The sequence below is a fragment of the Piliocolobus tephrosceles genome, chromosome 9, assembly GCF_002776525.5.
Source record: "Piliocolobus tephrosceles isolate RC106 chromosome 9, ASM277652v3, whole genome shotgun sequence".
NCBI classification, from domain to species: Eukaryota; Metazoa; Chordata; class Mammalia; order Primates; family Cercopithecidae; genus Piliocolobus; species Piliocolobus tephrosceles.
In genome coordinates, this window is record NC_045442.1 from 83,283,322 (window position 1) to 83,307,583 (window position 24,262).

Consider the following 24,262-nt stretch of genomic DNA (forward strand, 5'->3'; position numbering starts at 1 on the left):
AGTCTTCTTCAGGTGCTATATAAGTCATCTATGGCTATTTCAGAAGTAACTTGATTATCATATGTGAGTTTTGAAAATAACTGTAAATAGGCCGGCAGAGTGGCTCACGCCTGTAATCCCAGCACTTTGGGAGGCTGAGGTTGGTGGATCACCTGAGGTCAGGAGTTCGAGACCGGCCTGGTCAATATGGTGAAACCCCATGTCTACTAAAAATACAAGAAAATTAGTTGGGCGTGGTGGCACGTACCTGCAGTCCCAGGTGCTTGGGAGGCTGAGGTGGCAGAATTGCTTGAACCCAGGGGGCGGAGGTTTCAGTGAGCCGAGATCACGCCACTGCACTCCAGCCTCAGTGACAGAGCGACACTCCGTCTCAAAAAAAAAAGAAAATTTCTGTCAAGGTAAAAAGAGTAATTGACTAGATTTTTAAAAACTAAAACATTCAGGAGTCAGGAGTCAAAATTACTGACACTAATGCTCTCATCTTCATATAGCTAGCACAGGCAATTTAGTTTTTTAATATTACTATCAAGAATACTCCTCAACATTAATCTTTAAAAAATTACTATTGGCCAGGCATGCCGGTAACCCTAGTACTTTGGGAGGGCAAGGCGGGAAGATAACTTGGGCTCAAGAGTGTGAGACCAGCCTGGGCAACATACGGAGACCTCGTGTCTACAAAAAATAAAAGCAATTAGCCAGGTGTAGTACCCATACCTGTGGTCCTAGCTACTCAGGAGGCTGAGGCAGAATAACTGCTTGAGCCCAGGAGGTAGAGAACGCAGTGAGCCGTGACTGTACCACTGCACTCCAGCCTGGGTGACAGAGCAAGACACTGTCTCAAAAAACAAAAACCACCCCCACTAACAAAAAAAATCAGTATTTCCAATATATAGTCAAAGGCCACCACTAAGACTTATCCCACATTCACATGACTTGAATCTGCTGCCCCACTATTATTCGAACATTCTGGAACTGGTTTTTGTATCACTTTTCCCCTTACACATTTTAGTAGCCCACCTAGAGTGCAGATACACTCCATGATGCTGGGGAAGGGCTCACTATGCCCATATACTAGGGGCCTGTTTATCTGACTGACCCGATGCCAGGAGCATGAAGCGGCTGAACTGTGAAACACAAAGACCAAATGAAAGTCAGGCTTCACATTGGCAGTTAAGTAACCGGTGGAATGAAATCTAGAATTCAGTTCTGATTACAGTTAGTATTCTCTCTTCAATAGTTGTTACATTCTGTGGCTAAATTATTCCACATAAAATCCCCTTTAGTGAAAAACGGCACTAAAAGTTACTTCAGTATATCGGCTTTAAACATCGGAGCCTCTTCCTCAAGAACAGTTGTTGATATTATTTAATAAAATACAAAATAATTCGAGAATAAAGACTATGCTTTCAGGGATCATTTCTATAGTTCGTTACTAGGGAAGTTTCTCGGAACATGTAGAGCGCTGGGAAAAAAAAATTCAAGAATAAAATCTGGGCAGCTCACAATAAAGTGGAAGGAAATATTATATGGGTAGTCGCTATAAACATTTCAGAAATCCAATTGCAGTGTTATAACTTATGAAAAGAGAAACTACCACATGTAAAAACACAGAAAAGAAACATAAGTTTTGGAAAACGTAGACTTTTAATACTTGCTTTTATCACCTGGTTAAGCCATGCAGTTACAAAGTAGTTAGAAATTTCTCAAGGGTGTTACAGTTAAAAGAAAAAAAAAAGCTCATTCTTACACATAACATTATTTAGCACTTCATGGGGACACTACTGTTCAAAAGGCCCTGGCCAAATAACTCCCAAACGAAACACTCAACCCAAGGTTGTTTTCAGCCCACTGTTAGCGAAGTTGGGTGCAGAATGGAAAGCCTCTAAAAGGAGAGGACACAAAGTCAGGTGAGTAGGGGCCATTGGCAATGCTCAGAGCCAGCCAGACTCCAAACAGAGAGCCCAGGTGGTTTTTTTTCTTGGACACTCTACTTGAATTACCGTTTAATTAGTCAACCATGGATCTTCCAAAGAGAACAATTAGTAACATGATAAAAAGGTCACTGCATTTTTTGGACTATGTGTCAATTACAGTTAGCAAATTCTGACAGTTTTAACCAAAATAGCCTCCACCATTTTGCAGGTATGAAGAAAACTTAATTATCTACAAGGCTTTTAATGTTTGCTGGACAATAATACATGACTGATAAGCTATAAATGACACTGTTTTATGATACTAGTTTTTTTCATTTATTATTTTTATAGGCATTCACTGTTTGAGTCAAGGTTAGGCCTGTTAAGTGATTAAAGACAATTTTATTACAGCAGCATATACTTATTTTATTCTAAAAGAATAGAATTCATAAACAGAAACAGCTTTTATATTTGTCTGCAACCTGCAAAATTGAGTTATTTTGCTGATATAAAATACTAAGAACTCACTTGAGGACCATGCCACCTTCTGAAAAGGCCACACACCTACTTCTTAAATGTGTTAAAGTTACAGCGTGTCCCAGACTCGTCCAGAGCAAAATAAGCAAGCAACTGACTGCTCTTGACTGTCCCTTCCCCAGCAATAGCACTGATTGTTTTGCGAAAAGCCACAGAGCAAGGCTGCACAGCCAGATGGAGGAGACTTTTTATTTAAAGGCAAAATACCAAAATGGCTCTCTGGTGTAGGTGATTTCTACTTTCACACTCAGCTTGTACATGATCCCCTAACCTTAATTTCTTTCTCCTTCGGGGCTGATTTGCATTGACTTGTTGAGAATGGTATCCATTATTACTGAGTCAGGAGAGAAAGGGATTTCTGTGGTTACATGTAAACTTGTGATAGGTCTGCAGAAGTTACAGGTGAAGAGGGTAGTGAGGAAGTCAGCCACGATCCATCTATGTGAAGGTCACACCAGCTTCATTGTACACTTTGAAGACTTTCTCAATGGCATTGACATAGGCAGCTGTTCTCAGGTCCAATCCCAGGTTATACCTCATGGCTGTGCGCATAATTTGCTGAAAAGAAAGAGAAAATGCACTGAAGATGATCCTGACTCAAGGGACCAGGCCAAAAACACACAAGGCCCAGACAGGCTTGGTCCAAGTTACCTTCTCAGTGTTTCAAGGCAGGACTTGGGCAGCCAAAGACAAACCACTGTAGCAGCAGAACCTCTAGGCAGCAAGGCCTAATTCTCTGGACTTAACAATGGGGTGGCTGGGCGTGGTGGCTCATGCCTGTAATCCCAGCACTTTGGGAGGCCGAGGTGGGCAGACCACTTGAAGTCAGGAGTTCAAGACCAGACTCACCAACATGGTGAAACCACATCTCTCCTAAAAATATAAAAATTAGGCCAGGCACGGTGGCTCACACCTGTAATCCCAGCACTTTGGGAGGCCGAGGCTGGTGGATCACTTGAGGTCAGGAGTTCAAGACCAGCCTGACCAACATGGTGAAACCACATCTCTACTAAAAATACAAAAAAATTAGCCAGGCGTTGGGGTGGATGCCTGTAATCCCAGCTACTCCGCAGGCTGAGGCAGGAGAATTGCTTGAACCCAAGAGGCGGTGGTTGCAGTGAGCCGAGATCGCACCATTGCACCACTCCAGGTGGGCGACAGAGTGAGACTCCATCTCAAAAAACAAAGGAAAACAAAACCAAAAATTAGTTGGGCGTGTTGGCTCACACTGGTAATCCCAGTTACTTGGGAGGCTGAGGGACAAGAATTGCTCGAACTCGGGAGGCGGAGGTTACAGTGAGCTGAATTTGCGCCACTGCACTCTAGCCTGGGCAACAGGGTAAGCCTCCGTCTCAAAAAAAACAAAAAAAGAAGAGGGTGAAGAAAATGTTCTGGAATTCTACAGTGGTGATGGCTAGTATATATAATAAAGGATGCCAAATTGTATACTTTAAAAAGATGAATTCATACCACATAAACCCTATCTCAATCAAAAATTAACAAGAAAAACAACAGCACTAAGCACCACCTTCTCCATCAATATTTGTTATGCTGTTTCATCATAAATCCAAGCAGATAGAATCTAAACCCAAGAAGAAATTAGGAAAACGGGACTCAAACTGTGGTTGAGGTCTTAAAGTAGGGATCAAGCAGTCAAAGTAACTTTTGCCTATACCAAATTCTACAGTAAGATAGCCTCCTGTAGCTATAACATAGTGGCGCACTGAGCTACAACCCAATTGGGCTAACTACTCGATATTGGGCTAGCTGCCAACATCATTACCTCCTAATTCAGCCTTATTATTTCTCTCCAAAGCCTCATAAACATATATGAAGACTCTAAAAAAATTGCTCATCATCTGAGACTGAAAAAACACGTGTTTTGCTACACACAAATGAGGAGCATTGAACAGACTGCTATTTTCTTTTTTATTTTTTGAGAGGGAATCTTGCTGTGCTGCCCAGGCTGGAGTGCAGTGGCGCAATCTCGGCTTACTGCAAGCTCCGCCTCCCAGGTTCAAGCAATTCTCCTGCCTCAGCCTCCCGAGTAGGTGGGACCACAGGCGCCCGCCACTACGCCCGGCTAATTTTTTGTATTTTTAGTAGAAATGAGGTTTCACCATGTCAGCCAGGATGGACTCGATCTCCTGACCTTGAGATCCGCCCACCTTGGCCTCCCAAAGTGCTGGGATTACAGGTGTCAGCCACCTTGCCCGGCCCAGACTGCCATTTTCTACCAGCACACACAGTCTGGCGGCTGAGATAACACGGTTGAGTTGCACTTCATGTGACTAGCAGGAAGGCAAACAGCATCTGCACACATACCCTGGTAGAACGCTCCATTGTGTATGACTCAGGGCCTCCACCATCAAGTCAGCTTCTCTCTTTCCCAATTTGTTTCTTGGAATGCTTTCTAAAAAATTAAGGACAATTAACTCACTACCACTTTTAAGGTGACATACAGAGCCACAAAACACATATGCCCAATAACAACTTAAAATGGGTCACTGATGTAGTTTGGACACTTATTGATTACATACTCTTCCAGGTACTAGGGGACCCTAGAGAATAAAATCAAAATTCTGTTCTCATAAACTTTATATTCTAGTGGGAAGAGAGTTGTATATACATAGACTTAAAACCACGAGGTTAAGTGGATCACTGAAGTTTTCAATCTAGATAGAGAAGTTGTTTAGGGACTCAGGCCTTCCAATGTTAGGAGAGTGGAGAGTTGAAGAGATACCAGCAACAGGCAACTGAGAAGAAATGTTCAGTGAGGTAGGAAGAAAACCAGGAGAATGTGGTATCCTGGAAGCTAAGAGAAGAACATGTTTCAAGGTGGGAGTGTCATTTGTGACAAGAACTGCTGATAGGTAAGCAAGATGAGGACTGAAAATAGCTATTGTATTTGGCAATGCTGGTGTCACTGGCTGTCTTCACAAGAATAGTCTTGGTGGAATAGGTTCAAGTAAAGAAGAATTGGAGGCCAAGTACATATAACTCTTCCAAGGAGGTTTGCTGTACAGGAAACAAATGGCAGTACTGGAAGGGGAAGTGGGATTAAGATTTGTACATTTTTAAAAACAGCATTTGGTAAGCTGAGGGGAATGACTCAGAGGAGGGAAAACTGCTGATGTAGGAGAGAGCACAAGCCCTTCCAATGCACTACTAGCCACTTGGGATGGATGTTATATACGAAACAGTGGCACACAGGAGACTTTCAGAGAGAGCCACAGAACTGCAGTGACACTTAAGCAGGGATGGGATCTGGGCATTCCAGATAGAAGGACCAGAACAAAGACATCACTCTAGGAAAAAGGAAGGTTTACTGAGGGGAACAGTTAGTACCTAGAATAGCTAAAGCATTCTTTCTTTCTTTTAAACAAAACCTTTAACTTCTTCCCGTGTTGCAATATAGTCTCAGAACCATTTTCCATTACTGAATATTTCATAGGATATAACTTGCAATATATATTGCAATATATTCTTAAACTATGACTGAATATTTCCTAAGAAGATGTATTATAAGATATAACTCAGCCATTTTCCTGCCCCTGGACTTTAAATGAAACCAAATTTAAAAACTGTCTACACATAGATTCTTTTTTTTTTTTTTTGAGATGGAGTTTCATTCTTGTTGCCCGGGCTGGAGTGCAACGGGACTATCTTGGCTCACTGCAACCTCCGCCTCCTAGGTTCAAACAATTCTCCTGCCTCAGTCTTCCAAGCAGCTGGGACTACATGCGCCACCATTCCCAGCTAGTTTTGTATTTTTAGTAGAGACGGAGTTTCACCATGTTGGCCAGGCTGGTCTTGAACTCCTGACCTCAGGTGATCCACCTGCCTTGGTCTCCCAAAGTGCTGGGATTAGAGGCATGAGCCACTGCATCTGGCCTACACATAGTTTCAATAACATCATTGTGCATGGAGTGGTTCCTACTCTTTTGAATTATTTTCTTAGGATAAATTCCCAGAGGGGACATTATCATAGCACCAAAGGGCAGGAACACTTTAATAACTTCACATTTTCCAAAGAGCTGCACCAATGTGCACTGTCACTACAATAAAGGTACAACTGTTTTCACCATATACATGGTGAACATAAGATACATTCATTGTTTTTGTTAATACATTAAAAAAAACCCTTTTTAAATTTGTATTTCTCTAACAATGAGGATAAATTTTTTCCCCAGGTTTATGTGCTATGGACTTTTGTTTTTCATGTCTTCCATCATTTACTGGTAAAGAAGTTTTCCTTCCTCCATCTCTCCCTCCCTTTTTCCTCCCTCCCTCCTTTCTTTTCTTTTTGTGGAGGAGGGGTGCACAGTCTTTCTTTGTGGCCCAGGCTAGAGTGCAGTGACACAGTCTTGGCTAACTGCAACCTCTACCTCCCAAGTTCAAGTGATTCTCCTGCCTCAGCCTCCCGAGTAGCTGAGACTACAGGTGAGTGACAACACACCCTGCTAATTTTTATATTTTTAGTAGAGACGGGTTTCACCATGTTGGCCAGGATGCTCTCTATCTCTTGACTTTGTGATCTGCCAGCCATGGCCTCCCAAAGTGCTGGGATTACAGGCGTGTGCCACCGAGCCTGGCCTCTTGCTTTCTTTCTATAGAGCTGGGGACTCGCTATGTTCCCCAGGTTGGTCTCAAACTCTTGGACTCCCATATAGTTCAGTCTAATGCTTACTTTTCAATTCTTCCTATTTCTCTGAAGCTTAAGATAATTAAAGTACATAATAATCCTTCACTGTTAAAACATGTGCGTGAAAAATACCAAATTTATTTATTTTAAATTTGTTAGTAGTCATTAGGATTCTTACTCCAGTTTTAGAATGTAATGAAAAGGGAAGGTAAAAAACACACATCACACACTTACTGTCAAGCTAATTACAAAGACTACGCCATAAATGAAATCCATCTAACCAGCTCTGTCTAAACAAAAGAGCAGGGAGCATGTGTAAAGTACAACTGTGGGGTGAGTACACTCACCGATATCCTGTCTTGGAACTCTCCTGTGGGTACAATGGGAACAGTTCCACGATGCTTTCCCAATTTTCTTTCTAAACTGTCTTGAACAGACACTATAGAAAAAAAAAAAAGAGATATATCAAGATATTGCTAACAGAAAAGAAAAATGAAGTAGAATCAAAAGTAGTCCCAAACAGTAACTGTAACCCAAAAACATACAGAGAGTTCTAATGACATAAAAGGGTTAATCATTTAAAACTCAGTCAAGAAGGGCCAGGCACGGTGGCTAACGCCTGTAATCCCAGCACTTTGGGAGGCTGAGGCGGGTGGATCACTTGAGGTCAGGAGTTCGAGACCAGTCTGACCAACATGGTGAAATGCTGCCTCTACTAAAAACACAAAATTAGCTGGGCATGGTGATGCCTGCCTGTAATCCCAGCTACTTAGGAGGCTGAGGCAGGAGAATCACTTGAACCAGGGAGGCAGAGGTTGTAGCGAGCTGAGATTGTGCCATTGCACTCCAGCCTGGACAACAAGAATGAAACTCTGTCTCAAAAAAAAAAAACTCTGTCAAAAAGGAATAAAACACATTATTGTCAATTTCCTATATAAATGTGGATTTAGGTCACTGCTGTGTTTCCATAACACCCATTACCAGGGTTTTTCCTTGGCTCTATTAAAAAGAAAATGCTGGGGGAAAAAGAAAAGGAAACAGATGGAACACTTCACCCAGATTCTCACAGTGGGCTGAGGAGAGAAGCTCAGCAGGAGGTCTTGGTCTCATTTCAGCTTGATGAGAAATTCTACTCTTAACTGTGGAGCTTACTCTAGTCAAAGAAAAACAAGTATTCTCATCAGGAGTCTCAAAAACAATTCGTGACACTAGATAGGCAACCAGAGACAGAAATGAGTATTGGCAGTGGGGTTTTAAAATCACACTTAAATAAATACTATTGGCTGGGCGTGGTGGCTCATGCCTATAATCCCAGCACTTTGGGAGGTTGAGGCAGGTGGATCACGAGGTCAGGAGATCAAGACAATCCTGACCAACATGGTGAAACCCCATCTCTACTAAAAATACAAAAATTAGCCAGCTATGGCAGCATATGCCTATAGTCCCAGCTACTTGGGAGGCTGAGGCAGGAGAATTGCTTGAACCTGGGAGGTGGAGGCTGCAGTAAGCTGAGTTCGCACCACTGCACTCCAGCCTGGACGACAGAGTGAGACTCTGTCTCAAAAAGAGAAAAAAAAAAATTAATTTGTAGACTATATTCTGCGAACATTACATCACAGAATAAAAATCTGGATATAAGTATATGGGAGAGTTAATATCCAGAAAGACATTGTGCATTTTTGGTCTAAGTTTCATGAGACAAAATATTATTTTCTTTTCTGAGACTCAATTCTTTCCCAAAGGGATAAGTTCTCTTAAGTGGATCTTTTTACAGCCTTTTGGTTGGCTCAAAAGATGAGTTTGGGTGAACAAGATTATTGACACTCACTGAGCAAGTGGTAGTTAGAATCCCTTTCATATTTGAAGGTCAAATGGCCATAGCTGACATGATTTAGATTCTTCAGCCACTCAAAGTAAGATACTGTCACTCCTCAAGCATTCAGGTAGAGATCCTATACACAAAAATAAGACACCAAAGAAATTAGAAGATGATGGTTTTAGTAAAAGCTTAAAATGAACCTAAGACCTTAGGTTCAATACCAAGGTAGACAGAACTTCAAATATCACAAATATATTTTAGCTAGTATCAGGAATTTCACACTTAATTTAACACTCCTCCCCAGCTCGCCCAATTCCATCTAACGCTTTTTCTATTTAGGGAAAAAAAAAATCATTTTTTGGCTTATTAATCAATGAATGTTAATAATCTTTGGTTAGAGCCTCTTCTCTACCAGAAGTTCTCAGACTAAATGGCTTGCCCACCAACCAATTGGATTGGTCCGTCCACAGGGCCTCTCAGAAGACAGGATTCTTTCTCCTATTACCTAAGGGTAGCCCATTTCAGTTACATTAAATGTCTTAAGTGCTTTCAGCAAAGGGGGTTCTTTAAAATGCATTCCAAGCCCACACTAATTTCTAATAACTTTTTGGTGTAGACTCACGCTTACCTGCTAAAAAACCTGAGCATGTGTGCCTCATATTAGTTTTCTGAGTAAAGCCGGAAGGGGCACTTGAAATGCATAAGGTTAGGAATCATACAGAAAATCTTAGAGCTTAAGTTAGAATAGTGTTTCTAACACAGTATATACACTTATATAACCAGACTCTTAGAAGGCTAAAGACATTCAGTAAAGAGCCTGAAACTGGAATAAATGTTTAGATCACAGTGAAAAGTGACAGGCTTAGAATTAACCATGCTTCTAGTATATTTACTCAAAAGTGAAATAAAGATGAATTCACTAGAGCTTGGGAGACTAATAATTCCTCTCTTCCCCCAAATTCCTTGCAAAAGACAATTATGATTCTAAGTACATATAAAACCTAATCAATATAGATGACCTACTGGAATAACCATAATGTTTCTCTCCAGGAAGATCTTGTCCGCTTCTGGAGTTGTTGGCCCATTGGCACCTTCAGCAATGATCTGCAAGAGAGTCAGGAACATAGAGAAATGCCAACAACACCGTCAAATCCCCTCCACTGAGGGCAAGAGATGTGCATAAACGAACGTGTGTTCATATGTGGGGGGAAGCACAGTTTCAGTTAAAATTAAATTAATAGACGTTATTTTGTTCTGCAAAGTGTATAAAACTACCTTTCACTTTTCTGTTTATCTAGGGTTTTTTTTTTTTTTAACAGGAGTGTCAGGCAGATGCGTTTTTTTTTGGTAATGGTTGTATAACTCTGTGCAGGGAGGTAAAAGCCATTAAATTATTTACTTTAAATGGGGGAAATGTATGGTATGTACAATATATGCCAATAAAGCTGCTAAAAAGAAAGAGAAAACTCAATCAGACTCTTCTATGACCCCCGATGTCATTCACATTCATAATGTTGGTTCCGGTTTCTATAATGTTGTCACCTTGGCTTTGACTCTGGGCGCGTTGGATTTGGTCAACTGCTTCTCACTGGCAGCTGGGATCAGTATGTCACAGTTGGCCTCCAAGATGCTTCCTTCGTAGGGCTTTGCCTTGGGGAAGCCCAGAATGGACCCATGTTGCTGCCATTGATTGAAAATCACAATTAATAGCTGCACCAGAGTTTAAATATTTATATTTAGTGTCTATGCCATAAAAATGTAGTAATACCAATTTGAAGTCTTCCAGTTCCTTTGGGTCAATACCATCTGGATTCCATATACTCTCATCAGACTCACAACAGCAATACATTTAGCACCAAAACGATGTAAATATCTCATAGAGTGTAGGCCCACATTACCAAATCCCTGTGAAGAACAATTATCCATGACACAAAAATTAAAGTCCTGGTATAGACAGCAAGAGTCATATTTTGACCAATGTAAATCCACACTCTGTTCATTTAGAAGCAATTCTCAAAATTCTTTTGCCAAAAGAAACAATGTACTAACTGGTTTCTCTTCAATAATAAAATGCTCTGTTTAAGAATGTGATGATCGGGCATGGTAGCTCATGCTTGTAATTCCAGCACTTTGGGAGGCTGAGGCAGGTGAACCACTTGAGATCAGGTGTTCGAGACCAGCCACAGCCAACACGGTGAAACCCCGTCTCTATTAAAAATACAAAAATTAGTCAGAGTCTGACTCTGTTGCCCAGGCTGGAGTGCAATGGTACAATTTCGGCTCACTGCAGCCTCTGCCTCCCGGGTTCAAGTGATTCTCCTGCCTTAGCCTCCCAAGTAGCTGGGATTACAGGCGCCGCCATCATGCCTGGCTAATTTTTCTATTTTTAGTAGAGATGGCATTTTACCACGTTGGCCAGGCTGGTCTCAAACGCCTGGCCTCAAGTGATCCACTCGCCTTAGCCTCCCAAAATGCTGGAATTACAGGCATGAGCCACCATGCCCAGCTACAACTTCTGTTGTAAAGTTATTTCAACTTAATTAAGATTCTCCTAAGTAAAATACATGTTAACACATGAAACAAATTTGGATCAATGTGTAAACCTTTTTATATACTTACAAAACTTAAGAGAGTTATGTTAAGAGACTTGCCCTTCTAGATACAATTTCAAGTTTGAATACTGACCAATATTTTGGTTGAATTTGGTGATAGTTGGTAATAGTTTCACATCTACTTGAGAGATACTTAAATCAGTTCTAGTTACATGAATCATAGCAAGGTTCAAAAAACAAAAGATCTATTACTCTGGAAACCACCACTCTAAAATTTAAGAGATGTGAGATAACTGAGTTTTAAAATTACAATTCTAAAAACCTTAAAACCTTTACTTAATGTCTATCAGTTATTAAAGAAACTTTTTTTTTTTTTTTTTTTTTTACCTTAACAACAAATATTTGATCTCCAAACCCTGGTGTCATTCCTAAAATGCTCATTAAGAAGCTTCATTGATGAAGTTTTCAATCCCATGGAACACACCACGGCCAGTAGCAGAGATGCGTCCATCGATTCCCCCTTGGCTGATGGGTTTACCAGTAACATAGGCATGTCCATTAATATCCTGTAAGAGGGAGTAATTGAAAGAATGAAATGTCAAGTCCAATTTCTCTGTTGAACAAATATAATGAATTACAGTCAAAGCACATTCTCATTTAATGCTAATTAGGAGTGTGAGTGTGTGTGTGTATGAATGTATTTAAGGTACACTTTTACCAATAGAGACAACACTCACTTTTTCAGCTTTCTGTTCCTAGAAAATATAATAAAGTGGACTATATTTTCTTTTTTTTTTTTTTTTGGGACAGAGTTTCACTCTTGTTGCCCAGGCTGGAGTGCAATGGTGTGATCTCGGCTCACCGCAACCTCTGCCTCCCAGGTTCAAGCAATTCTCCTGCTTCAGCCTCCTGAGTAGCTGGGATTGCAGGCACGTGCCACCACGCTCGGCTAATTTTACAGTTTTAGTAGAGACAGGGTTTCTCCATGTTGCTCAGGCTGGTCTCAAACTCCCAACCTCAGGTGATCCACCCACCTCGGCCTCCCAAAGTGCTGGGATTACAGGCATGAGGCACCATGCTCGGCAAAGTAGACTATATTTTCTGATGGAAAAAAACAGTGTAGGGATTGAACATAAAGTAAGTACAAATAACATCACAAAAGTAGAGCTAGTTCAGCCTAAAGCTATCATTCCTTCAACAAGTATTTAAGCTCTACTAAATCAAGGCACATACACATCCCATTCATGAGTGTCTTAAAATCTACTGTAAGACTTGAGCATGTCACCAAAACAGAGCCTGAGACAGGAAGAGGCTTTATACTTTTCTTGGATGGGAAGACTCAACGTTGTCTTCTGCCACTATTTAAAAAGGAAGTTTTTAATATAACTTGATACTTAATATAACATGATATCCAAGTTCATCTAAGAGTAGACTAATGAAACTATTTAGTGAAGTATTTTTAGAAAGGTATGTGTGGATGAGAGTCCTGTGCTTCTGTGTGAGCAGAGTATCTTTGGTAGCGGCGGTTAGCTCTGCAAAGTGGAGATGAGGTTAGCAGTCTTCACCACCCATCTTTCTGTCCTTTTTCAATTGAAGATGTGCATATATTCTTGTTCAGAAACAGGTGTAATTAAAAAAAAGAACAATGGGGCTCAGGAGGGCTTCCCTTCGAAGGCATCAAATATACTATAAACCCGGCCACCAGAACACTGCAGAGTAAACTCACCAGTGGAGCAGGAGAAACTACAGCCTTATTTTATACAGGCAATCAATATAAAATGAAAATCCAAATAAAAATTTAAGTCAGTGGCAAAAGTATGAAATATTCAATAAACTTGTTGAAGCAATTTGCTATCCATGTAAACAAAATACAATGCCTTACTTCACACCAAACCCCTAACTCCCAACATATCCCTAACGTTCCAGCTGGCTGAATTAAAAAGTGATCTGTTCTTTATCTGCATTGTTCAAATATTTTTACACAGAGAACTTAGAATTATATTATTTGTATAATTACCAACAAAAAGGATGAAAGCAAGGAAGGAAAACGCAATCTAGTAAAGTGATTTATAAAATTAGTTTTCCCACAGTTTGTTTTCGTGAATAATTAACACTTATGAATACAGAAATGCAAACTGAGTGCCAAATGCTTTTCAACAGTGAGAATGCAAATACTGGAGCTGAAGGAAATACTGTCAGGGGTCAGGCCTGGCGCCAACTGCCAGGCTCCCCAGCATACATAATGGTCCTGAAAGCCCAAAGAAGAATACATTCTCCCACCAACACTGCACTTCTAGGTGGGGCTAGGAGAAAAAGGGCGGCACGTTCCAGTTCACATCTAGAAATGAGTAACAAAAACAATTGCGTCCTTCCCGTAGGCCTTGATTTTAGATTGCTTATCACTTAAAGAAGGAAAATTGCGTACCAGTATAGTTCCAGGGGGCCGTGCTTCACAAGACTTTCTCTTTAGCACTGAGAATGAGCTACAAATAACAACATAATGCCCACTGGTTTGCACTACTCAATGTAGTGTCTTTCTTAAACAGAACAAGAGACCGGCTGGGCGCGGTGACTCGCGCTTGTAATCCCAGCGCTTTGGGAGGTCGAGGAGGGTGGATCACCTGAGACCAGCCTGGCCAACATGGTGAAACCCCAACTCTACTAAAAATACAAAAAAATTAGCCGGGCTAATGGCAGGCGCCTGTAATCCCACCTACTTGGGAGTCTGAGGCAGGAGAATCGAGGCAGAGGTTGTGGTGAGCCGAAATCGCGCCATTGCAGTCCAGCCTGGGTGATCCAGTGAGACTCTGTCTCAAAAAAAAAAAAAAAAAAGAGAACAAGAGACCACACTCAGAGCTCATTGCTAAATGAGTCTCCTTCTGGCTTTTTGCACGGCACCAAGTGACCCGCGCCAGGTCGCACAGCTGCCCTGCCCTTCAGCGAGGACTCGGGCGAGCCAGGTGTACCCACCTAAGGAGTGCTACCGCGGGAATTGAGACAGCGGATTCCCAGAGCAGGGTGTGGTGGAATCAGCAGGCACGCGGACCCGGCGGAACGCACTGCGCAGACGGCGCCGCCGCCCGCACTCAGCTGTTGGGGAGTCTTCCTCCCAGCTTTCCCCTGAACGTTCTCCAGGCGCCGGTCTCTTTTTTCTGTCTTCTTGTTTCCCTCCGCCGAGTCGGCGCCACTGTGAATTTCCGTTTCCGGCAGTGTCCAAGTTCACCTGAGGAGTCGTAGTCGTGAGCAGGTTCGGTGGTCCGGCGGGCTGGGGTAGGCGGCGGTGGGCTGGGGTAGGCGGCGGTGGGGTCCCTGGCTCTGGGGCAGGCGGCGGTGGGGTCCCTGGCTCTGGGGCACTGGGAAGATCGCGAGTCTTGCGCGTGGGAAGGTCCTCCCCTGATCCCCCGGGTCATCTTTGGTCCCGAGGAGCAGAATATTTAGCATCTGCCGGAGGTGTGCCCCGGGAGTCCTTGGGAGAGTGACGGCATGAATCCCTGCAGAGAGCCCGGACTGGGAGGGAAGGTGTCCGGGAGACGTCATTTCCTGGCGACGTGGTGCCGGCAGGCGACTTAGACCTGAGCCGAATCTGTTGACCCCAAATTGTGCTTTTCCCACCAAGAGCAAAAGGGAGAGAAATATTAGTACAAGTTCGGAACTAAAATAGAGAAGCGACATAATCTCTGAAATCACACAGCTATTCAGTTTCACAGCGTTCCTAGTTCCCAGCCCTCCTAACTCCCGGCCGGTGTTCCTTGACAATATGGTGATATATAAAGACTTTCTGTTTCCGCTCGTGTGTGTGTCTGTGGGAAGTCTCTGACTCACTTCTGTGCTCCAGTAGCACCCTGTGCAGTCTTGCGATGTAGCCCTTATTGCATGGCACGGAAGATACTAGTTTGGATTTTCTCTGCCAGTCAGATCATAGCTATATCCATTTACTGGCACAGTGGCTAGCACATCAGAGACACAAACGTTTATTAAATGGAATTAATACAGGACCTTAACTGAATGAAATGGCACCCTGCTCCGCTTTTTTCAATCAAGCTGTCAGATTTTATGCAACCTGATACCCTAAAAAAAACTCACTAACTCAGTGATTACCAATTTATTGGCCACAGATTCCCAAGTACCTCAGAAATCACTGCAAGGGTCTCTGTAAGTCTATGGGGTCTCCAGGCATCATCTAGAATCACTCATATCTCATACATACAGATACTGCGATTTTTCAAATGTATGTAGATGAGCTGTAATTTAGGAGTTTTGCAGAGTCGACAGGTACCAAAAGTAATACTGTGATCATATTGGAAGTTCAAAAAAAGGTTTTAAATTTTTCATTAAAATTTAAGTTTTAGTTTAAGTTAGGAAACCACTTCATTAGTCTGGTTGATATCTAGGTATGAGCTGTCCAGTACGGTAGCCACATGTGACTGTTTAGAGTTAGAATGAAATTAAGAATTCATTTTTTCAGTTTCTCTAAGTACATTTTAAGTAACCACATGTGGCTAAAGTCTAAATAGCTGAAAAGTACAGATATAGAATGTTTCCATCCTTGCAGAAATAGATAGTGCTGATGTTGACATTTAAGATGAATAAAAAGTAACTTAACCATAAAATGTAACCTTAGCAGAGGTAACTCATCTAATTTATAGCATAACAGAGAGAAATGAAATTGGGGATGGTTAAGCAGTTCCTACCCTTGTTTAGTGAACAAATACATCATCTCTTCATAAAAAAATAAATGAAATTTAATGTTTTCCCCTGCGTATTGCCTGGATTGTAACATCCTTCTCCCACCTCCTTACCCCAACCTTCTTCCTTGTAGGTTAGAGTTACTTGTTATTGGTAAGTAGCCACTATGGAAACTAAGGACCAGAGAAACACAGAAAGAAAAACAATGGACCCAAAGCTGCAAAGAAAAAGAAGCGGCATCTGCAGGATCTCCAGCTAGGAGACGAAGATGATGCCCGAAAGAGAAATCCCAAAGCTTTTGCAGTTCAGTCTGCTGTGGGGATGGCTTGATACTTTCACAGGTGTGTTTAGCTATAGTCTGATGGTTCTTCCTTTGATTCTTTTTAAGTAGTAGGAGCCTCTCACAGGTGACATTTGGAGTCACAAGTCTAGTGCAGCTCCAAAGGACATGCAGATGCATGCTGTGTGGCTTTTACTAAAATGTGAGAAGCCTTCCCATAGAAGCTGCCTTGCCTCCAGCATCTGCACACTGGTTGGTGTTTCTTGCCCAAGATACAAGAATTTCTAGAATTTGTTTCTTCCTAAACTTTAAAGTGTTTCTACAGTGATAAGTGTGCTTTTTCCCTCCGGATATGTTTTACAAAGTTGTAATATAAAATACAAACATTACAATATGTAATACTAACATAGCTTTATTTAGTGAGTCCTTATGATATTGTTAGCAGTGTACTTTAAACATTATTCAACTAAGTCCTTCCAGCAGCCTTGACAGAGTAGGAATCGTTCCTGCTCTCATTTTATGGACAAGAAAACTGAGGTCAAGAAAAGTTACCTCCAGTCATATAACCAGTAAGTAGGAGAGCCAAATTTAACTCCAGAGCCTCTGCTCTTATCTGTTATGATGCACTGCCTTGGTATTTACCTTTTGGTTTTTAAAAAACGATTAAAATCACTCCTAAAACAGTCAGATTTAAGGAGTAGTTAATTTTCATCTCTATATTATTGAAGTCATCTTGTTACATCTTTATTGAACAGTAATTATTTGGATGGGGGTCAGAAGTTAATAATTGACAAGTTAATTATATTTATATATTGTCTGTTGTACCCTCTATAAAATATACTAAAGTACTCATGTCTGTAAGTATACCAAAAAAAGTCTACTTATAAGGTTGATACCTTTTACTCTATTTTGAAAGTGAGTTTACTTTTTTTTTTCTTTAATGAATAGGACTCAGGATTTGAAGACAAAAAAGCATCATATTCCAGTGGTTGATCAAACTCCACTGGAGCCCCCACCAATAGTGGCAGTGGTGACGGGGCCTCCAAAGTTGGAAAGACCTCTTTGATATAATGCCTCATTTGGAACTTCACCCAGCAGAAGTTTACCGAGATCAGAGGCCCACTGACGATCGTGTCAGGTAGGAGATGCTGCCGCAGACACAGATTTGGCATGACAACAGCCATGTTGTCGTCTGAGGGACATGCGTGTGTTTCTTGTTTTCTTGAATGGAGCATGTTAAATATTGTCATATCGTGTTATCTCTCTTACACTTTTACTAAGTTAGCTGTAACTTCAGAAAAGGGTAAGTTCCCAGAGATAAGGATGTGATACATATCTTATCCTGACTGCTCTATGGCTTTGCCAAGCATGTTCCTTGAAGGGGCCTAGCAGGCCTGGTCACTGTGAACACATCATTTAACACATATGTATTTAATACATAGCACGTATCTCCTATGTGCCAGGTGCACATGCTTGCCCTTATGAAGCCACATGCTGGTGGAAGTGCACGTTTTCTCTTTTTCTTATGAGAATTTGCTTTGGGAGATGGTGACCTTTCCAAGTTTGAGGGAAGATGAAACAAACTTCCAGTGGTGGAATGGCAATGCACACTCTGAAATCTCTTGTTATTGCAGTAATATAGTTGGATTGAGACTTTTCTTTATCTTTGGAGCATCCATACTTTCTTTTCCTTTTTTTAAGACAGAGTCTTACTCTGTGGCACAGGCTAGAACGCAGTGGTGTGATTGTAGCTCACTGCAGCCTCAACCTCCCAGGCTCCAGCAATCCTCCTATCATAGCCTCCTGAGTAATGTATGCTACCACACCTGGCTAATTTTTCTTTTTTTTCATTTCTTTTTTGGTTTTGTAGAGATGGGGTTTCCCCATGTGGCCCAGGCTTGTCTCAAAACTCCTGGACTTAAGGGATCCACCTGCCTTGGCCTCCCAAGGTGCTGGGACAAGGGCGTAAGCCAGTGTACCCAGCCCATATTTTCTTGACCATTTTCTTATTACCTTAATTTAGAAATGATTATCGTTATGAATATTCTGTTGCATTATGTTTGAGGATGTTTTTAGCGATAGTGGGAATACGGGAAGTTTTGATAGAGGTGAAGACACCTGCAGCTGAACAGCAGGATCATGGTTATCATGGAGCCTGTCCAGTCAGAATTTTCCCTGTTTGAGCACTTTTATTCATCTGGGTAGACCTGATATTATCTAAATTTAGAGCACAGGAAGAAAAACAGGATGGAATTTATTTTATTTTACCAGCTTTTGCCTATAAAAATGAACTTTGGGTACACTCCTGTAAACGTATATGGTGTTTTACTGGATGCAATTAAAAAATGAAAATTAAGAGTTGATGGTTACAGTTTTTTCAGAGTCTTTTTAAAGTAGAATTTTCATCTTTTCACTTACAGGTAAATAGCGCAGACTCGCCATTATTGAATGTGGGTGTGACATTAACATGATGGTTGATCTGGCTAAAGCAACAGATCTGTTAAGTCAGCTGGGGCAGCCTGGGGTGCTGATGGAGACTTACAGCGTTGTGACAGGTTATTTACCCCGTGATGAAGGGAAGAGAGTTTTATGATTATTAAAGGAATCATGGTCAATATCAGGGATACAGTAAATGTAATTGAATTGATGATGACAATAATAATAGTAATAAATGTTATATTAATAATACAGATGGAATGTGCACAATGAAATGTATTCCAAAATCTAAAAGCAAATCACAGGATGGAGAAAACCTTTAGTGAACACAGCTAATAAGAGCTCGTTAACATGCATACATATATGCATACAAATATATCATAGTAAGTACCATTTCTTCTTGGACCCTTCCTGGCACTGTGCTAACTGCTTTCTATAAATTTAGCGTACATAAACCCTTGGTACACCCTTGAGGTGAGTGGGTATTATCTGTAGTTTACATAAGATGAAATAGAGCCTCCCAGCAGTTAAATAACTTGTGTGAAGATGGGACCCTTGTTCTTGAGGGTTGTAGAACCTTCATGCTTAATGATAACGCTGAAGTAAGTACATGAATTGCCTGAAGAAGTGGTCAGAGTTTATCAATAGAAAATTTAGATAGTACTCAGTGTGTGGAAAATGTATAGGCTCTTGCATTTATGGAAATGATAATGTTCACTATTACTGATATTAACTATTAGAAAAATAAAGTACAAATTAGCAACAACAACAACAACAAAAAACGCCAGACGAAGTGGCTCATACCTGTAATCCCAGCACTTTGGGAGGCGGAAGTGGGCGGATCACCTGAGGTCAGGAGTTCAAGACCAGCCTGACCAACATGCAGAAACCCCATGTCTATTAAAAGTACAAAATTGGCCAGGTAAGGTGGTGCATCCCTAGAATCCTAGTTACTTAGGAGGCTGAGGCAGGAGAATCGCTTCAACCTGGTAGGCAGAGATTGTGGTGAGCTGAGTTTGTGCCATTGCACTCCATCCTGGGCAACAAGAACGAAATTCTGTCTCAGAGAAAAAAAAAGCAAAAAAATAAGCCATATTGGTTAGGAAGTGTGGGGTGACAGATACCTTGTTTTTTTTTCATTTTTATGTAGTTTTTTCTAGAGCTGCAGGTTTTATACTTTGACCCAGGAAGACTCCTAAAATATAAAGGAAAAAGTAATACAGATTTTAAAGTTGTTCCATTGTAATGTTGTAAAACTAAATAACATTCAAATGTTATGCTACTATTAGTAAAATTAAGTGTTATTAATGTAAAGTTGTGTAAAGATTACTAAATCTTGTATACTTGAATTGATTGAAATAGTTCATAGAAGTTATTTGTTTCTCTTTCATTTAAAATGTAGCAAGTTTCTAATTTTAAAGACATACATGTTAAGAGATGCCTTTACTTTTTTTATTTTTAGTTATTATGGATGCATAATAGTTGTACGTATTTACGGGGTAATATAGTATTTTGATAGAAGCATACAATGTGTGATGATCAAATCAGGGTAATTTGGATATCCATCACTTCAAACATTTATAATTTCTTTGTGTTAGGAGCATTTTAATTTCATTCTTTTAGTTATTCTGAATTATATAATAAATTATAGTCACCCTATTGTGCTGTTGGACACTGGAATTTACTCTATCTAACTGTATTTTTGTACCTGTTAACCTTTCCCTCTTTGTCCCTCCCTCCCTGCTCCCCTTCCCAGCCTCTTAACCATCACTGAGAGAGATGCCTATGTAAATCTTTTTCAGATTTTCAAAAGGAGCACACACATTTGGTAAAGCACTCTAACTAACGCAGGGTACACACAAGGCACGTTTTCTCTTACCTTGCTCTGACCGCTGGTCTCTCAGGTCCCTGCAGAGCAGTATCCTTCCAGATACATATAAACACACATGGCACCCTTTAAAAACACAAATGGTAGCTTATTTTACACACTCTTCTATGCTTTGCTTTTTTCCTGTAATATATCTTGGAGGTATATAATCAGTAAGTACTGTAGCTTTGCCTCCTTCTTTTTAATATAATATTCCATTCTATGAATGCACCATAATTTATTTAGCCTAGTTTATGTTGATTGCTCTGCTCTGGGTTGTCAGAGCCTCCTGACTACAGCAAAGGCACGCAGTACGTGGATTTGGGTGTGTACGTGCGTGTGTGGATTAGGGGAGTAACACTGGCTTAGATGACAAAGATTGGTGGCTGAGGGCCTGTTTGCTCCCTGTTCTTCCTGACCCTACAACCAGCTGCTTGCCCCTTGGCAGTCTGTGGCATCAGATGTGGTGTGAGGATTTTCCACCTGTTCTTCGAGCTGGTCCAGTGTTGCTGGAGAGCTCTGCTTGCTGCCTTGGTCTGCAGTGGCAGTTGTGCTTGCCTACAAGCCCAACTTCATATATTCTGTGGTTTCGGGTTTTGAATGTTTCCTAGTTTAATCAAAGATGGGCATTTCTCTTTCCATTTTGTGTTATTTTTGGTTATCCATGGAAACATAAAAACAACTATCTTTAATATTAAAAGCAGAAGTTTCCAGGAATCAATTCTGAAATTATTTTGCATCTTTGAAGTGTCTTAAATTTTAAAAACTGGCCTTGGCCGGGTGCGGTGACTCACACCTGCAATCCCAGCACTTTAGGAGGCCAAGGTGGGCGGATCGTGAGGTCAGGAGATCAAGACCATCCTGGCGAACACTGTGAAACCCCATCTCTACTAAAAAAATGCAAAAAAGCTGGGCGTGGTGGTGGGCGCCTGTAGTTCCAGCTACTCGGGAGACTGAGGCAGGAGAATGGCGTGAACGGGGGGCGCAGAGCTTGCAGTGAGCCAAGATCGCACCACTGCACTCCAGCCTGGGTAACAGAGCGAGACTCCGTCTCAAAAAACAAAAACACACAAAAAATTGGCCTTATCTGCTTGTATTTTCTTATAGACTACCATTCATCATAATCTTACTGTTTTTTGACTTAATCCTAAACTGATAGCTATTTTTAAAAAATTCTGAGTACTTGAGTTATACAAATTAACATACAAGATAGAGGTTTCCACTGCATACTTCCCAGCAAAAAAACAGATTTTTTTTTTTTCTGTGAAGAGATTGAAAGAAGAGGTTGGTTTTCTATATATATTTAATATATTTCATTGATTATCACTTTCTTCCCATTTCTTGGATGTCAGAGACCTGTTATTTGGCTTAAAAGTACATTACAGAGAACTTCATTTCTTTAAATTAGAAATTCTTACGTAAGGGCCAGGTTAGACCCAGCCTTTTCTGAGTTACTTCTCATGCATTAGAATTCTTAAAATGCAAGTTTATATCCTAGTAGGCATTGTCTTATGGTTGCCTTTTAGAGCAAATCAGAGAGGGTGGTGGTTTCTCTGGGTGATGCCTGTGTAGTCATTTGATTTAGTCTGCAGTGGGACTTTTCTGTCGAGGGCCAGATAGTAAATATTTTCGGCTTTGTGAATCGTATCTTTTGCAGCTACTTAGCTCTGCAGTTGTAGTGCACAGGCAGCCATAGACAATATGTAAATGAATTAATGTGGCTGTGTTCCAATAAAACTTTAGTTACAAACACAGGTGATGGGTGGATTTGGCATGTGGGCCAGTTGCCAACCCCTAGTGTAGGTGGTCTGCTTTGGTAGTTTCTTTGAGAAATGATGTGTTCTGTTTATAGGTAGTGATGCTTATAGATGCCAGCTTTGGGTTTGAAATGGAAACCTTTGAGTTTCTAAACATCTGTCAAGTACATGGCTTTCCTAAAATTATGGGAGGTCTCATACACCTCAACTCCTTCAAGCATAATAAGCAACTGAAGAAGACAAAGAAGTGATTAAAACACAGCTTCTGTACAGAAGTTTACCGGGTAGGAAGAGAAATAATTGTTAGAAACTAACAATATAATCCTTTTAAAATAGACTGAAGAGGCCGGGCACAGTGGCTCAAGCCTGTAATCCCAGCACTTTGCGAGGCAGAGTTGGGCAGATCACTTAAGGCCAGGAGTTTCGAGCTTGGGGCAATATGGCCAAACCCCATCTTTACTGATAATGCAAAAATTAGTTGGGTGTGGTGCTATGCGCCTGTAATCCCAGCTACTCAGGAGGCTGAGACGTGAGAATTGCTTAAAGCTGGGAGGCAGAGGGTGGAGTGAGCTGAGACTGCACCACTGCACTCCAGCCTGGGTGACAGAGTGAGACTCTGGCTCAAACAAACAAACAAAAAGACTGAAGAGACGTTACTAAACATCTCTCTAGGATTTGCCTCCTGAGTTCCCATTGTGTCTGTGTTTCCAGTCTCTGGAAGGTTTCCCTCAGGAGAGCGCTTATTCTGGGCCTCTTGGTGTATCTCATTTGTCTCTGCCAGGCAGTGTCTAGGTGTTTTGGGGTCAGGACTTTATAATAGAGTACATCAGAAGTTTCTCCCAGTTGCAAGACCAGGCACTGCCCCTTCCTTTCCATACTGCTCTGGTCCATCGGCCACAGAACCGTTTCTGTGCTCAGAGGCGTCACCTCCCTCTCCTCACCATACTTATTGGATGCCCCTGCTCAGCTGCAGAGCAGTCTGCCTCTGTGGGGTTCTGATAAGTCCTGAAAGAAGCCAGCAAGGCTCTGGAAGCCTCAGGACAGTGGCTTTGCTGGAAGTCTCCCTTCTTAGGATTGCTTCTTGTTTAGAGCTTTTATTTTGTTGCAGTTTTGACAAGAACTTAATTGAAATTTAATTTTTAATTTTCCTTTACTGTTTACGGTGCCAAACTGTTCTACCTTTCTGGAATGATGCATGGAGAATAACAAAACCAAGAAATCCACAATCTGGGCCATTTTATTGCAGTTATGAAGTTTAGGCCTTTCACATGGCAGGCTTCTCACCCTTATATCCTGGCAGACAGGTAAAAAATGATTATAAACTTTTTCTTCCCAGGCCATATATTTCAAAGCTAAAAAGGCTAGAAAAAGAACAGTGATAGGATTTATTTTGTGCCCATTTGAATAGTGGGGGTAGAAGTGTAGTTGATGGAAAATGTCTACTTATATCATTGCTTAAAGATGCTGTGCCTTTGGGAGTAAATTAATTATGAGATGTTTAGGAAAATGGGAAGACTTGGAAACATGTAAGGCTACGGGATGTGACCCCATCCTACGCTCAGCCTCAGTTTTCAGTGATGTTGCCTTCGTGCCCGGGTGCTTGAGTCCTTCATGTGTGCCTTCAGTTTCCTTCCTTTGTGTTCTTCTTTGTGCTGTGGTTTTCTCAGCCTGGAATACCCTTTCTCCACCTGCCAGAATCCAAGCCACAGTAAAAATCCCAGAGCACAGGCTCACCCTCTTCCGGAAAGGGATTTTCTGAATATGTTCTTC

General features: G+C 41.3%; 1 protein-coding gene and 2 pseudogenes across 2 annotated transcripts in view; 2 read left to right on the plus strand and 1 right to left on the minus strand.

The window, feature by feature from the left end:
• Positions 1 to 1,350: 1,350 nt before the first annotated feature.
• On the minus strand, positions 1,351 to 12,236 carry LOC111551971 (annotated as a pseudogene). Its single transcript, XR_002734517.2, has 7 exons — positions 11,854 to 12,236; positions 10,683 to 10,819; positions 10,457 to 10,594; positions 9,938 to 10,018; positions 8,924 to 9,047; positions 7,443 to 7,534; positions 1,351 to 3,008 (listed from the first exon to the last, which is right to left on the minus strand). The product of XR_002734517.2 is annotated as a glutamate dehydrogenase 1, mitochondrial-like (transcript).
• On the plus strand, positions 1,395 to 1,499 carry LOC111552009 (annotated as a pseudogene).
• A 2,194-nt stretch (positions 12,237 to 14,430) lies between the features above and the next one.
• LOC111551970 (arf-GAP with GTPase, ANK repeat and PH domain-containing protein 11) overlaps positions 14,431 to 24,262 on the plus strand; it is a 52,554-nt gene continuing 42,722 nt past the window's right edge. The window contains 3 exon segments of the mRNA XM_023226052.2: positions 14,431 to 14,713; positions 16,286 to 16,493; positions 17,381 to 17,570. The gene's annotated coding sequence lies outside the window, so the exon portion shown is untranslated.